The following is a 17,039-nucleotide window of genomic DNA, read 5'->3' as shown; positions in this document are numbered from 1 at the left end:
TGTCAACTCTTCATGGACAATACTGCCGCTCTTGGCATTTCCAGTTTGTGTGACTCTATGGCATTGTTAAAAAGCATGCCAACTTAAAAAGCAGAGACATCACCTTGCCTACAAAGTTAAAGCTATGGTTGCCTACAAAGTTAAAGCTATGGTTTTCCCAGTAGTGATGTATGGAAGTGAGAGCTGGACCATAAAGAAGGCTGATCGCCGAAGAATTGATGCTTTTGAATTATGGTGCTGGAGGAGACTCTTGAGAGTCCCATGGACTGCAAGAAAATCAAACCTATCCATTCCGAAGGAAATCAGCCCTGAGTGCTCACTGGAAGGACAGATCCTGAAGCTAAGGCTCCAATACTTTGGCCACCTCATGAGAAGAGAAGATTCCCTGGAAAAGACCCTGATGTTGGGAAAGATGGAGGGCACAAGGAGAAGGGGACGACAGAGGGTGAGATGGTTGGACAGTGTTCTCGAAGCTACAAACATGAGTTTGACCAAACTGCGGGAGGCAGTGCAAGACAGGAGTGCCTGGCGTGCTATGGTCCATGGGGTCACGAAGAGTCGGACACGACTAAACGACTAAACAACAACAATGCCATCTTTGCCTCACAGAGGCACCACCACATTATGTCCTTCCCTGTCTATCCTATAGTGAGATATGTGTGAGTTATGAGCATCCAAAATGCTAAGTTAATACTCATCAGAGCTACAACGGTCTAAGAAGGAAGGTCCCACACCTTGTGCCAGAGGCAGTTGTGTAAGTTGGTACAGTTTATGTCAGTTAATAACAGTCTTTTTGTGTTGTTAGAGCAGCTGAGCAGCAGGTCTGTTCTGTTCTACTGCTGTCCCCTGGGACAATATCAAAGGTCTTGTTGATAATCAGTTTTGACCCAGTGGCCCTATGCCAAACCACTTACATAGAAAAGAAAGTTGTGGCCTTATTTGAACCATGTTGTCAGGGGCTGGCTGGACAATGAGGCGTAGTGGGAGTCACCAGCTGAGGAACCCCCAAGGAAGATCCCAGAAGAAGGAGGCTCAGAGCCCGGGGCTTGGTTGTGGGACACAGAGGAGAGGTCAGAGGGGGTAGCTTTGGAAGAGATGCTGGTTACTGATGAGACAACAGTGTTTAGTGAACAGGAGGAACCTATGGCAGGGAGCAGGTCAGATTCTGAGGAAGGGGGGGCAAGAGATTGCTGAACCATCCCGGGAGTCTTCTTCTTAAGCTGTGACCAGCTCCCATCCCCCTTGGGTCTCCAAAAACTCCAATATAATGAGGGCAGAACAGAGACCAGTGATGTGCAGATGCAGTTTGAGACTGCTTGGGAAACATCCGGGAGACGATGGGCCTTAGGAGGGGTAGGAGGCAGGGACCTTCAAACTGCTCTAGGGGGCAAGACCTACTGGGAAGGGTTGCCGAGTTGTATGGCGTTTCCTTGACTTCCACCTTGACACATATAATGTTGTCCCGAGTGGTGTTTTGGACGGCAGGGCAGTGGGCTCATGATACCTGGGCACGTAACTCCTCTGCCTGCATCAGTTAAACATGCAACTTTGAACACACTCAGCATCAACCTGTAGACAAGGATAGGTAGTGGAAAGTTATCTGTCTTTCAGAGAAGCTAGGCTACCACTTCTGCTCTTCGCATTGAGTTTTCTCCAGAACACAGTTTGAAAGCCAAAGAATTAAGCTGTAAGATGCTGCTTTTGCACCCCCCCTCCTATGCCCCACCCAAACAAATGTCTGGATATGTGCACATGCATACACAGGAAATTACTGGAAATTGCCTTTTAGCGGAAAGGAGGATAAACTATGAAAGGAAATGAGACTGAAGAGCTGAATTCGGAAGACATAAACCATAAGCATTTGGATGGCTTCAGCAGCAAACTACAACATCACAAGGATAAAGAACAGAATTATTCATTTTGTGAAAGCTGATACATGCAGAAAAGGTGATTCTATCTGAAAAAAAAATTGCAGCCAAGCTTCTCATTAGTTTGCTGACAGAATATTAACAAGGGTCTCCCACAAGCCGCAGCCGGCCCACACAAACTAATCATTTATTGTAAAAGTCTGACAAAATACACATCTGTGAGAATCTAGAAGAAAATGGATTTGCATTTGCAGAGAGCGAGAGAGAGCACACACTTCCACAATCTGTTAATTCTCTTCTTACAAAGGCTATTTTCCCTGTTAAAATGCGGCAAAGAAAGATGCACTCGAAAAATTTGAAGGCAGGGAGAAGACATCCGCAGGCTACATTGTCAAGTCATCCAGGAGTATAAAAGGTGTTTTGCTTTCTTAATAAAGTCACAACCAGCTAACTTGTAGAAAGGCAATGGAGAGGATTTAACTACCGTAGTAGATCTGTCCAAGGGAACACACACTAAAACAATTATTTTCAGAAGCATCAAGCCATTCCTCCCCATACCCTCAGAAACATATTATTCTGTTTCACTTTAAGATCCTGTCCATAAGAATAAACTGCATCAACATTATTGTTATTTTTGAAGTCTTCTTAATTCTTAATTCAAAATGTTTTACACTAGTGACCAAAACTAGTACAAATGCATGCACGTCTACTCAGAAGTAAATCTCCTTGTGTTCAATGGGAGGCCTAGTCTTTGTCTAGGGCTAGCATTGAGGGGAAATGGGGTTCCTATGACTTTAACAGTTGTATGATAGGGATTGTGATATGTTGTATGATAGTTGTATTATGGTGCTGGAGGAGACTCTTGAGAGTCCCATGGACTGCAAGAAGATCAAACCTCTCCATTCTGAAGGAAATCAACCCTGGGTGCTCACTGGAAGGACAGATCCTGAAGGTGAGGCTCCAATACTTTGGCCACCTCATGAGAAGAGAAGAATCCTTGGAAAAGACCCTGATGTTGGGAAAGATTGAGGGCGCTAGGAGAAGGGGACAACAGAGGACAAGATGGTTGGACAGTGTTCTCAAAGCTACGAACATGAGTTTGACCAAACTGTGGGAGGCAGTGCAAGACAGGAGTGCCTGGCATGCTCTGGTCCATGGGGTCACGAAGAGTCGGACACGACTAAACGACTAAACAACAACAACAAAAATGATAGGGAGAAATTCACCTGGTTAAGCCTTTCCTAGTATGAAAACATCATTATGGGGGGAGCTTTTTCATAACTGTAGTCTGTCCAGTTCTGTGTTATGCCATGCCCCAGTAAGCCATATTGTGACTGGCACCCACAGCGCCCTCTCAGAATTTGAAATGTGCCCCCTAGGGTCATCTAGTCCAACCCCCTGCAATCTCAGCTAAAGCATCCATGACGGGTGGGTACTAGCCTGGTAGCCAGGAGGCCTGCTCAGTTATGAACTAAGTGCACTCGCTCAGAGCACTTCGGATGAGCATCAAAATGCCAATCATGTTATTAATAGGATATAATAATAGAGACAATTAGCAAAGTAATGCATTACCAACCTTGGGATTGCAGGTAAAATGATCTGCCGCAAACAACAAGGGAAAAGGAACATCGTTTCCTGATAGTTTCCTACCAGCGTTATTAGAAATGACAGACCCGCATAAACAAGGCTGACAGATAAAATGTAAAACACATTTCAGGATGACAGTAATTGCCATGAGTGATGGAGAAACTTTTCTGGTTACATTATGATACTTCAGGTATTTATAAATTATAAATTGGCCCCAAGGTTACAAAGTAATCATGTATCGGGAAACAACAGAGGTGCTGGTCTCATAAACACCTATTTTCTCTTCAAACACAATAGGCTTTCTTCCAGAATAGGTGGCCAGCTAAACAAGGATTGTTAAGGAGACACCTGCGTTTCAAGCAGTCAATCCTTTCTGTCCTGCTTGCCTTTGGTAATTGACGAAACACCTGGAAGCTCATTGGTTCTTTGCTTAGTCTCAAATCAGAACATGGCTTTGCTTTGGATCCTAGGAGTTTTTGGTCAAGAGTCCCAAGGAAAAATTTTATCTTCCAAATACATCCCTTTGGGGGAAAAAGAGGATTGTTTCTTTTGGGGGAGGAGTGGGGAGAAATCACTCATCAAGGCGGAAATTGCTGTCATTCAACTGCTATACAGAGAGCTGTGTTTGCCTAGCCTAGCATCAGGCATAACCTCAACAAAACTAACTAGAGTAGAGAAGCTAGAATTACATTTGTATTTCTGCTTCTTTTCTAAATTGCCTGTATGATTACAATTCTAATTCTCTTTTCCTACCAATAAATACACTTCTATATTGTTGTTTAAACACTCTGAACTGGTCTAGTGTTGCGTCTCTAATGCCTCAACTGGGATCTGGCCAGCAGCAAGCGCTCTCTGTTCACTCCTTGTGAAAACATTTCAACTTCTCACAGCAAAAGGCAGGAGCCAGGCTCTCACAGTGACTCCCCAAAGCTATGGAGCCTCCACCCTAAAGTGATCAGGAGCATAGCTGCCAAGTTATCCCTTTTTTAAAGGGATTTTCCCTTATGCTGAATAGGCTTCCTCGCGAGAAAAGGGAAAACTTGGCAGCTATGATCAGGAGAGCTACCATTTTGTTGGCTTGGAGGAAGGGGTGCGAGACAAGCCTCTTTCATCAGTTCTCAAACTTTTCCCCAGTTCAAAATTGTTTGGAGGGGTGTCTGTCTGTCTGTCTGTCTGTCTGCCTCTATCTCTCTTTCTATCATCTATCTATCTATCTATATCTATATCATCTATATCTAATCATCTATATATGTCCTTCAAATCAAAGCAACACATAATTTTCATTTTCATAACATTGGTTGTTCTTCCATACCAGAGAGAAGAACCCTATTAACTGGTAATTTCTGACGGGGGGGAAATCAGTTGACTGCAGTATCAGAACTCTGTGATGAAAATCGTGAGTCCAAATCAGGCCTTGTTAGACTGTTTGATAATTCAGCCTTGGTCAACATGTTCTTGATTTCTGTTGGGGGACGGGGGACGGGACAAGTTCTATCGAATGAAATGAACGGCTGGCTGAGATGCAATTTAATGCATTTAAAGCAGGCTCAGTCTAAATGGGTCTGGAAATTTCATTCCTGGCCTGGAAGGAATGCAATCAAAACGTGACATTGCAAGCTCTCTGAGGCATCACACAACAAATATTAGCAGTCATCATTATCAAATAAGGTTGCCCCTAGATTTCATCCGAGGTACTTTTATCATTTCAGACACTGCGTACTTTTACTATTCCCCCCCCCATCAGCCAAAATGTAGTGCTGACTTCCTATGTCACCCTCTGTTTCTATGACTACAGAAGCCTTCTATCTGAGCGGCCTGAATTTTCACTACTAATTCTTTCGACTCAGGTGAACCCTCTGAAATCAGAGCAGAACTCTTTCCTCAAAAATCCTCAGGCGGCTCAGTAGAGGGAGGAATTTTGGAAAAGCTGGGAAAGCTTCAACACTTATTTCCTTTGTTCTCCCATCGGCCCCATATTCATTCTATAAACCATGGGGCAGGGAGAACAGTTTTCAAGCTGCTTTTCAATGTGAACTAAACTGAATTTCTTCCCTATTATTCCTGCTCTGAGCAGCGGCCGGGCGGGGGTTCATGTAGATGCCAATCTTACTGTAAATAATTTCTCTCTCCTAGACTTTCCCCACCAATATTCAGCTTAAAGCCTCTAGATATCGGATTGTGCTGCTGAAATGGGGAGGGAATCAAATCAGTCCTGAGCCACTTCTATTCTCCAAAAGTCTCTCACAGCAATGGGCATGTTTGAAGAGGGCAGCAAGATGGAGCTTCCTGCTGGGGGGCAGGGCGGGGGGCACCCATGAGGCAGAGTGAATCAACCCACTTCAGGTGGGAGAATCCCATGGGGCAGCAAGCGAGGTTTTTTTGTGGGGGGGTGGTGGCAACTTCCTGTTTCACCTCAGGCTTTGAAATGAAACCGGCTGCTCGGATTTTTTTGGGGGGGGGGCTTATCTCTTATACTTCTCTCAATGTTTTCTCTCAATTTGATACTTTTACATGGTTTGGTATGTTTTGTGGTATTTTATGCATTGTGGCTGGCCGTGATTTTTATCAATTATAGTTTAGTAATTCTTCATTGTCAACCTGCCAACCTAGCAGTTCGAAAGCACGTCAAAAGTGCAAGTAGATAAATAGGGACCGCTCCGGCGGGAAGGTAAACAGCGTTTCCATGTGCTGCTCTGGTTTGCCAGAAGCGGCTTTGTCATGCTGGCCACATGACCTGGAAGCTATACGCCGGCTCCCTCAGCCAATAATGCGAGATGAGCGCGCAACCCCAGAGTCGGTCACGACTGGACCTAATGGTCAGGGGTCCCTTTACCTTTACCTAATTCTTCATTGTAATTGTCAAGCGTAAACTGTTTAATTATTACTGGCTGATGTTTAATTTTACTGTATGAGGTGTTGGTTTTAAAGTTATGTTTCTATTATGAGTTTTTGTACCGGATCAGCTTGTTATTGGGTGTGCGATCTTTGCTCTCAATTTTGTTGTTTGCAAACTGCTTTGCGTATCATAATATAGAAAGGCGGTGTACAAATTAAAAGTGAAATGAAAATGAAATGAATTTTTCTCAGCTTTCTGAGTATACTAGCATGATTAGATTATTTATTCAAAACTTCTGCATACTACCCTTTACCCAATAGATTCCAGGCCATGTATATAATAAAGTGGTAAGACGCATAACTTTAAGGGTCTGTAGTGTGATTGGGGCAGGAAGAGAAATGCAACATATAGTTTAAAAAATAATAACAATCAAGATTTTGAATCAATGTGGATGACTAAAGCTTTCTGGACTGATTTTAACCACTAATTTCAAGATGGCACATATATTTTATTTTTATTTTTGGCTGGGGGTGTCTTAGAATTCTTAGGCTGCTCGCTGACAGAATAAAGAAATCCTTACTGGCTGGAAGGAGGGCGCTTTGTGAGCCTTTGCAAAAGAGGCAATAGCCCAAGGCGGAGTGTGCGGTTTCGCTGCCTGACAATTTAATTGCCTTCAATAAGTGACTTTAGGGACTCAAATCTGAATCCAAGAAACCTGCAGGTGTTTCCTTACAGTTCAGAGAACACATCTAGCATTTCATCATATATATTTTTCTCCCTTGAACTTCTAAGTTCATGCCAACAATCCAAAGAGCCACGAGCAGAAGGGAAATAGCTGCTATTGCATTTCTGCAAAGGCTTGAGAAAGTGGCTAGAGAATCGCAGAGCAGCAGACAGTTAAAAGAATGTAGCCCTATAATAAAAGTTAACAGTAGAATCCAATGCACTTGCTGGAACCATCATAACTAGCTGTTGATCATGCCGATATGCTTGGGGAAATTAAGCTTTTTCTCACACCAGGCAGATTCGGCCTCTGGCAGGCTTCCCTGGGAAGAGATTCCCAATTGAGGCACCATGATGCAGAAAGCCACAATGGTTGTGGATTCGAGTGAGGACCCCCATCAGAAATCGTAAGGTCCAGGCAGACTCATGTAGAGGAAAGCAGACCTTCCGTCCTCATGTTTCCACTTGACACGATTTTGTGAAAGCAGACGAGCATGTTTGGATTTGATTCTCTATTGCAAGGCATAAAATGGACCTTCGGCAATCGGAAGGTGACTTCTGCATATGGAAGGGAACCTTAGGGATTCAACCCTCTGCCCCCTACATAGAGCTGTAAATGCAGCTTGAGCAAGTGTTTCTGTGCTAACTTGAAAGCTGCATGAGATGAGGCTTTGAGCCATGGCAGATTTGATGAAACACACCCAAGGCAAAAAAAGAAGAAGAATCAAAGAAAGCCATCAGTTGTCTATTTAATGAAAATAATGTATCACCAAAAGGACTTCCATGTCATAACTTTCTAGTTTAATGATTTCCATCAAGGTGCCAGAGCATTATGAAAGCTTTCTTCAATGCAAGGAAATATGAAGATTTGTTTTTTAAAAATAATAATAACAAAAACCTGTGGTTTTATCTCACTGCAAAAATCAACAAAACAAGCCTAAAAGAAGAAATGAACATTTTCCAGCTTTCTTCCAGCTAGGTCCATCACCCAGTGGCTTTGAAATGAATAGTCAAACTAAAATTAAAATCTTCTTTTCTTTTCTTTTTTGGCAGAAGGCCTGGACAATTATGGGATATTTGGTTGCCATAGTGACAGACTCGGTGCAGAACTGTTGCTAGGTGGAGAAACTTGGAATACATAGAGACAAACCTTTCGCTGGCAAAATCAGAGCACCGTATCTTCAGAAGAAAAGCCACGTTTCATGTCAAGCAGGATCTCTTTAGAGACTGAACCATGAACTTCATTAACTCAGCAAGAACTAAAAATGACATATGAAGAAAAGAAGGAGTAAGCATTGATGGAACACGGGAATAAAGAAGCCATTTGCAAGGTATTTTCAGGACAAAGCAAACATGTGACTCCCCTTTAAAGTTGACTGGTGTGCTGTTGCATCCTCAACGTATTTGGGTAGAGATTGAGGAGCATTTTAAAAAGCAGTTAAGTTCACATTTACTCCAAACAAAACCTGTCTCTCTTTAAAAACACACACACACAATAAATTAGCTGAGGACATTTGCTGGCTTTGGAGCAACCTGTGAAATGTTCCTTCCAGAGTTTATCTTTTCACCCACTGTCCCCACTTTCACTGTTTTTGTTGAAACCATTCAGTCTGGAGAAAGGGCACAAGCTGATCGCATTGCAGTAAAACAGTCTCACCATCTGTAGGTTGGCGGATAAGGGGGAGAGAAAACAGAAAACACTCGTGATTGGAAAGCAAGCCACAGTTCAAACCAGAGGAAACCCCAGGTGCAGAGACTGCGCGCGGACCTCTCTCTTTGCGTGGTGAGACCTTTTAACCACCCCCCGAAATAAATTCAGACAAGACTCAAATCTTTGGTTTGGTTTTTAGCAGAATTTAGGTCACAACTTTATTGATTACAAATCAAGTGAGTGGCTGCATAGGCTCTGGTTCGACTAGCTGCCTGCAGCCCTGCAGGCAGCGCTGACCCAGGGCACCAACCATAAGTCAGCCTTGGGTGAACACCTAAAAGGTAAAGGGACCCCTGACCATTAGGTCCAGTCGTGACCGACTCTGGGGTTGTGCGCTCATCTCGCATTATTGGCCAAGGGAGCCGGCATATAGCTTCCAGGTCATGTGGCCAGCATGACAAAGTCGCTTCTGGCAAACCAGAGCAGCACATGGAAACGCCGTTTACCTTCCCGCTGTAGTGGTTCCTATCTACTTGCATTTTGACGTGCTTTCGAACTGCTAGGTTGGCAGGAGCTGGTACCAAGCAACGGGAGCTCACCCCGTCACAGGGATTCGAACCGCCGACCTTCTGATCAGCAAGCCCTAGGTTCAGTGGTTTAACCCACAGCGCCACCTGGGTCCCCGGGTGAACACCTAGGAAAGTGGAAAGCATGAGCCCTGCCAGTCCTCCCCTCAGATGTCCCCTAGACTCAGGCTCAGGGCACAACCCCTCACAGGGAAGACCAACCATGAGTCCGTGGATTCCTTTAGCGGAATACCCAGCGCATAGGGATGGCGAGATCCTTCTGCCACCCCATCACCTGAGCCAGAGCCTATCCGCAACCTTACAAGTTGTGACGATTTGCTACGTAGCAGGCAAAACCCAAGTGGCACCAGCCAATCAGCCAAGTGGGGAAAATTCCTGCCGTGCCCCTGTCCCAACGACAGGCAACACACGGCAGCATAGCAAGGTCATGCATGGAAGCCCTAAATATAGGTAGGGAGAGGTGGGTGGGTGTTCTGATGCACAGAGCCCAAAAGAGGAAGCTCAGGGACACGTGCATGGGCTTAAATAGAGGTCCCTCGATGTACTTTAGCTGGCTTCCCATTGGACTGATTGCTCCCAGCATCAAGGGACCTCCAATAGGTTGTTGTGGCTATCCAAACGTTCCCACCCACAACACAGGGTCTGGTTGCCAGGTCGCACTGCAATACGTGCCCTCTTGTTAAGGAGGACCCAATTTGCGTGCGTAGACTTTTTAACCACCACCACCACCCCAAAAAAAAAAATTCAGACAAGACTCAAATTTTGGTTTGGTTTTTTTGGCAGAATTTAGGCCACAACTTTATTGTTAGCGAGGACCCAATCTCTCTCTCTCTCTCTCTCTCTCTCTCTCTCTCTCTCTCTCTCTCTCTCTCTCTCACACACACACACACACACACACACACACACACACACACACACACAATGCATAGGCAGAACATCAACAGAACATTAGGGGAAAGGGGAGACCGTCATGCACCTCCCATTTGCTCATCCAGCACTATCTTCTGCCTTATGCAAGTCCCCCATGCTCAGCACTAGAGAAAAGTGTGTGGGGGGGTGCGCGTTGCTTGGCATACAGATCTCCCATTGCCCTTTAAATTCATTTTAAAATATTTATTTAGACCATTTGTATCCTAGCTTTCCACCCCAGAGCTTAAGGTGGTTTAGACAGTCGGTCCCTGCCTCCTTGGCCATTTCACTTTCACAACAACCTTGTGAGGTGGGTGCCCCAAGGCTGAGTCTCATGGCAGAGTGGGGATTTGAATCCGTGCGCTCTGGTCCTACTCAGAAACTCTACAGCAGGCATCCCCAAACTTTGGCCCTCCAGATGTTTTGAACTACAATTCCCATGTTCCCTGACCACTGGTCCTGTTAGCTAGGGATCATGGGAGTTGTAGGCCAAAACATCTGGAGGGCCGCAGTTTGGGGATGCCTGCTTTAGGCCAGTGATGGCAAACCTATGACACGCATGTCAGACGTGACACGCAGAGCCCTCACTGCTGGCATGTGCCCCACCAGCCCATTCGCCCTGTTGTTGTTGTCCCCCCCCCCATTTGTTCTCCCGCTCCTCCTACAGCTTGTCTCTGCTAGAGCTTGTCTCCACCCAGATCTGTTTTTGTTGTTGTTGTTGCTGGTAGCCAGAGATTGGTTTTTAAACCCTTTCTGTGCTGTTTTTCTGGCGCTTTGGCAGACTATGATTGGGTGTAACAGCGTTCGTTTTTTAACCCGTTCTGTGCTGGGTTTTTTGGCGCTTTGGCAGACTATGTCGATGCTGCGTGTTAGTTCCAGTGAAGTATTATTCATCATTTATTTCTGTTCTCTCCCCCCCCCAAAAAAAGCTCAGCAGCTTTGGGGGACCCCCCCAAAAAAAGCAAAGCAACTTTTGCTCCCCCCAAAAACCTCCAAAACTTTGTTCAGCAGCTCCCCCCAAAAAGCTCAACAACTCTGGGCAACTCTTTGTAATGGTTTGGTTAAATAATTAGTTTTTGGTTTATTAAATACAGTTATATATTACAATTATACATTTTCTCATTTAAACTATAAATATCGCAAAATTGTGGTTTTTTGCTCGAAGTGACACACCACCCGAGTTATGCTTGGTTTTTTGGCGAATTTTGACACACCAAGCTCAAAAGGTTGCCCATCACTGCTCTAGGCTAATCTATCTCACATCAAGTTCAGGGGTGCTTATTTTCCCACTGGATGTAGAACTGTACAGCTGGATTCTCAACCTCAGAGCACTGCTTTTATTTTATTGTGCACCACCTTGCTTGGGGGCCCATGCTTAAGTAAGTAAGTAAGTAAGTAAATAAATAAATAAATAAATAAATAAATAAATAAGATTGTCCCCCATCATCGGCATTAAAAAGCAACAGCACCATAGCTCCATGGATCTGTTCCCAGGCTCCGTTGTAAAAATTAAATACCAATCAGCTGCCAAGTGCACAACATGGGAAACTGCGAATCAATGGCTAAACCAGCATGTGCAATGAAAAGGAATATGAATAATGTATCAAGCCAAGGCCTTTCACATATTTGCAGGCTGGATTGTATTTTGTGCGATTTCTCAAAAACCAAATGAAAGAGAAAGCAACCGTATTTTGGCCATTTGAAGTGCTTTCTGATACGAGAGAAGAGGCTTCAAAGTGTGAGCACTTATGCATCCCATGTGCTTAAGAAGGAGCAGAATTGAATATTTTTGAATCCAGAATGTACTGATGTGTAGCGTTTAGGAAAATGTGCATGCATTCACTAGTCATTTTTCAAAAAACAAACAAACAAATTAACCATTTTCTCTCATTTGTTTTGTGTGCGTCAGCACCAGCTTTGAAACTCAAAGCCAAGAGAGATTAGACTGACCTCATCTCTGCTTACTTGCAGTTGGGAATCATAGAACCACAGAATTGTAGACTTGGAAGGGATCCCAAGAGACCCCCTAGTCCAACCCCCTGCAATGCAGGGAACAGCTTTTGATGGTTTTTAGTAGGTATGTTCCAGTTTGATTTCTCTCTTCCTCATTTTGGGATGCCTGGTGCTCTATTCTTAATCCGGTTTAACAGTTAAATTTACTTCTGATGATACGCTTTGTATATTGCCTTGGGAGGTAGGATTTGTTAGGACCAAAGGACATTTTCTAAACATTTCTCTGAAACTGAATAAAACTCAGTTGAGGAGGTTATTTGCTAATTATTTCACTATTGGGTATCTTTCCCATTGGGATTTTACATGGACCCTGCACCATATTTCTACCATATTTTGGATCTACCACGCCAAGAGATACAAAATTTTTGAAGGCTCAGGAAAGCCTAAATTTGGGGTTTCTAAGAGATTCTAGTCCCTGGGCAACTCTCAATCTCCATTGGGATAATCAAATGAGACAGCTCCCATGAGTCCTTGTCGAAATAGAAATGCAAAAATAAAGGAATTACCTGAAGACTGAGATTCCAAGTATCCTATATGGTGCAGTGTGATATAGAGAGTTAGAGAGTTGGACTAGGGTCTGGGCGACCAGGGTTCGAATCTCCACTTGGCCTACCTATGACCAGTCACTCACTCTCACTCTAACCTACATCACAGGGTGGCTGTGAGAATAAAATCAGGGGAGGAGAATGATGTATGCCACCTTGAACTTCTTTGAGGAAAGGTGGGGTTTGAATGCAGCAAATGAATGAATGAATGAATGAATGAATGAATGAATGAATGAATGAATGAATGAATGTAGCTAAGGCATATTGTTCACATGAAGTCCTATCTCTAGAAACACAAAACACTGTATTGTGCAGAATTCGAGGCGCTTGTTTGAATCAGGGCATCAGATTTCTAATGAGGAATTTGCATGCCATACACCTTTCCACCAAGTCATTTGCAGAGGAATTCTCTCCGTGATAATCGTGCCCTGTGAAAGAAGAAAAAAACCCTAGAGGGACAAATACAGTCCTAATATTTTATTCATAACCTCTTTGATGCCATACATTGCCCTTGAGGCAAATGAACCATTTGCATCCTTGGAAAGTCCACTGTGGCGCTTTATTTTAGCAAAACTCCTAGAGAGAATTGTAGAGTTGGAAGGGACCCCGAGGGTCAACTAGCTCAACCCACTGCAAAGCAGGAATCTCTATGGTGTGTTCTCTGTTCTCCCAATAGAAGATCATAAGTACAAAATACTTCTGATACTAGTCTGGATGCTTTTTTTTTGCAGCCAGATTGCCACTAGCAAAAGACTTAAAGAGAAAAGCATCTACAAATATGTGCACATGTGCAATTCATCCAATATTTTGCAATGAGGGATGGTGTGCTATATCTTTTGTAAAAAGAGGAATTATTTGAACTCTGCAAGAAATTAATCAGAAAGTTTGTTGCAAGGTCAGTGGTACATCTGTTTCTGGTAATAGCGAAGTCTCAGGCAAAGATTCCAGATGTGTTCATTATCATAAAAAAATAAGCAGGTCGAGGAGAGCATAGAAGCAATCAGCAAGAGAAGGCAATAGTGTCAGATATTTGGGGAAGAAATTTGGCCATTGGACAAAGCCAGGTAGCAGGTGTAAGTGTTCAGGCTGGAAATGGTCATTGAAGGAGAAAATAGAAAGTGATATGTTTGCGGTGATGTCTGCCAGGGTCATTGTAATTGTTTCTGCCTGAGAACAAGCACCGTGAAGCTTGAAAGCTTGCTTACTCTGAAAAGCAGAAGAAGGCTGGCAAAAGCTAACACTTTCCCTGTGTTGCCTCTTCCACAAAGAGAGAGTAAAGCTGAAGACAAAAGCTAAATCATGGTTCCTCAAATTTCTGAGACCTCCGGGTATGGGGCGGTATATAAATTCAATAAATAATAATAATTTAAAATAATATTAAAACAGTCAGATCAAGTCTGGGCAGCATATGGGAATCCCCACATGGCTGTCACTGCCCATCCACTGGCAAAGAAAATGTGAGATGAGGGATAGAGAACAGAGGAAACATCCATAATGGTGCCTTAATTTTCCAAGGGGCACACGCCAGCCCCTTTTGTGGCACGTTAGTATGTGTCATGTTTGCAGCATTTCCATTCCGTGATGCAGTCCAAGACTTCAGAATGTCCTGTGTTAGCTAACCCACTGGAAAGAAGTCAAAAGAGTCTCTACATGAAGCCAGTGGCATAGCATCGGGGGCCCACAGAGGCAGTTGTCCCAGGGGCAAAATTGTTAGGCGTAAAAAAATTCATCGCCCAGTGCTGCTTCAATACAGCTGCGCACTTCCATTCTTGGGTTCCATTGAAAATGGCTTCTGCATGTGAATGAGGAAGTGACCTCTCCAGACAATGGAATGACTCTTCCTTTCTTCTCTCTGCAGATGCGACCTCCTGGGTGAAGCAGACGCTGTTAGGGTGTTGAATATGCATGCCTACTCTGCCAATGTCGCTCCTTCCACATGGCCCTGGACACTGGCAACCCACGCTGTGCCATTGCATGCAGCTGTGTGCAAGGAAGAGGCTATAAAATGAAACTCTACGTCTGTTAAGCTTGGTTCCAGATTCTTATTTCTAGATGCCCTAGTCTTCTGACCATAACAGTACCTCTCATACAGTTTTGAAGATCACTTTATTTTTGTCAAAACGGGCTCATCCAGGCTTGTATGTGACCCATGCCTAGAGAGCAAAAGTCCGAGCAGTTTTCCATTTGTCCTCTGCTTTTGCTCTTGCTCCTCCACTTTCCCCTGGAAAACCCCACTTTTCAGCAATAAATCAGAGCAAACATCAACCAACACTCCATTGACTCAATTGACGTTTGCTCCCATTCAGCGGTGAAGATTGGGTTTTCCCAGGAGAAAGCAGTGGGACAAGTAGAAGTCTGGATGAGCCCCAAAACATGGAAAGTAATAAGGTTTTGTGTCACCAGAGATTAGCACATAGACCTAATTCAGAGCTGGTTCCTGCTCATCCTTATCAAGTGCAGCAGAGTTGAAAATGTCAAATGGCGGCTGAAAGCTGAATAGGTTAAACTCTCATGTGTGTGATGCCAAGAAAAGATGTTGCAGAAGATGGTTGTGAAAAGCTTTAAAAGACAAGGAGAGGCAACAGGTCCCACATGGCATTTGATATTGCAAACCACTTGTGCTATCACTGCCAAGTGAACAATGCAGCCTCTCTCCATCCAAATTGCCCCTTTCAAGTCCCAGATTTGCAAATTGCAATAATCTTAATCTCAGGCCATGCATTTGGAAATTGGGTGGGACTCCCATGAGGCACTCAAAAGAGCAAAAGCCCGTTGATTTGGAGACACAGAAAACACCCTATTGGGGATTTTCTAGTCGCCACCAGATTTAGTAAGAAAACACAGAATTGATCAAAATTGAGGAGGAAATAGTTAGAGTAAATATACCAGTAGGGTGACCACTGCAATTCACAGCAATAGCACAAAATGTAACAGGATCCTGGAACAGTTTTGTTTCTTTCTGGAAGAGCAAGATAACCAGAACTTTGTAAAAAAAATGCCTAGAACCACAGTTGCAGAAATCTTTAGCCTCAGATAGACAGAACTGTACTTCCCAAATGCTATTTTACTTCTCTGACATTTTTAGTATGGTAACTAACTCAGCTGAAAGTCCAGAATGTTCTAAACGGGCCATGATGAACAAATAAACGCCAACCTCTTTTGACCTCAATATCACCAGCTTGTCTGCAGAAGCTATTGAGATCTTAACCTCATCTCATCAGCATCTTAATAACATTCTAATTAATTCGGGAAGCTTGGTAATGGCAATATATTACCCACCGCAATAAAACGAAATGAAAAAGGCTTCGAAACCTTTCCTCTTCCAGTTCTAGAAAAGAGATGTTTGCATTTTTTAAAAAGTGTGATTGGAGAAGACAATGTGGTAACACCTGGTATTTTTTTGAGAACCTCAAATCACCCCTGGAGTTTTGTTTTTAAGTACCAGTTCCACATCTGCTCCTGTCACTTTCACCATTTACGATTCAGCGGCGTGGAAGGCTGGGAGAAGGGGCGGCAGATGACTGTGTCCCTCCGACAGCATCCATTTTGCCTAATTCAGTTACTGGACTGGATACAACTCTCCTTAACGCAGCTGCTCCAGTCACTGCTGTCATTTTTTTTTTAAAAAAAAGGTTCCTTCGCAAGGCAGAATCTTTGAAACCCCAAGGGGTGTTTTCATACATCATAAAACTGGCTGCAAATCAGCCCAATTTCATGCCACGTGACTTGAGTGTACATAAAAGGTGGTGGTCTTTGGTTTGTCAGTGGGTGGTTATGTGTCCTTTAAAGCAGGCCCAGTTGTAGGCACAACACTTGGTTTTTTATTCCCTCAGGTCTCAAGCGTTGAGGCAATTTTAAATCTTGCTGATGGTCCTGTTCCATCTGCTGGTTGTTTTATTGTGTGGGTGTGTTTCATCACTGTGGTATTTTAATTGTGCAAAACCTCTTTGGGAGCCAATCTTAGTCAAGGGTGGCCCATAAATTTTCCAGATAAACAAATACTCAGCAAAAAAAATGCCATTAAGCAAATGGGGCAGCCTCTCCTCCCATCCCACCACTGCCCTAGTTTTAGGCTTCATGTCTTTATTCCTCAGAAGCAGCTCTATCTATGTTCCGCCTAAAGCCTAGCAGTTAGGGTTGCCAGACTCAATAGAGGACAGGACTTCTGTGCCTCTAATTGCCCTGCTCTCTTTTGAGTCTGGAAACCTTAAAGAGAAACCAGCAGACCCTTTGCTGGCTTCTCTTTAAGGTTTCCAGACTCAAAAGAAAGCAGGACAATTAAAGGCACAGAAGTCCTGTCCTCTATTGAGTCTGGCAACC

At 43.8% G+C, this 17,039-nt stretch overlaps 1 long non-coding RNA gene across 1 annotated transcript; it reads left to right on the top strand.

Annotated features, from left to right (window-relative positions):
• Positions 1 to 7,753: 7,753 nt before the first annotated feature.
• On the top strand, positions 7,754 to 14,745 carry LOC148685840 (uncharacterized). Its single transcript, XR_015949829.1, has 3 exons — positions 7,754 to 8,345; positions 12,133 to 12,238; positions 14,578 to 14,745. It is a non-coding gene; the product is annotated as an uncharacterized LOC148685840 (long non-coding RNA).
• The last annotated feature ends 2,294 nt before the right edge of the window (positions 14,746 to 17,039 follow it).

This window comes from Zootoca vivipara, chromosome 4, assembly GCF_965207765.1.
Source record: "Zootoca vivipara chromosome 4, rZooViv2.hap1.1, whole genome shotgun sequence".
NCBI classification, from domain to species: Eukaryota; Metazoa; Chordata; class Lepidosauria; order Squamata; family Lacertidae; genus Zootoca; species Zootoca vivipara.
This window is presented reverse-complemented; position numbering and strand designations above follow the sequence as displayed.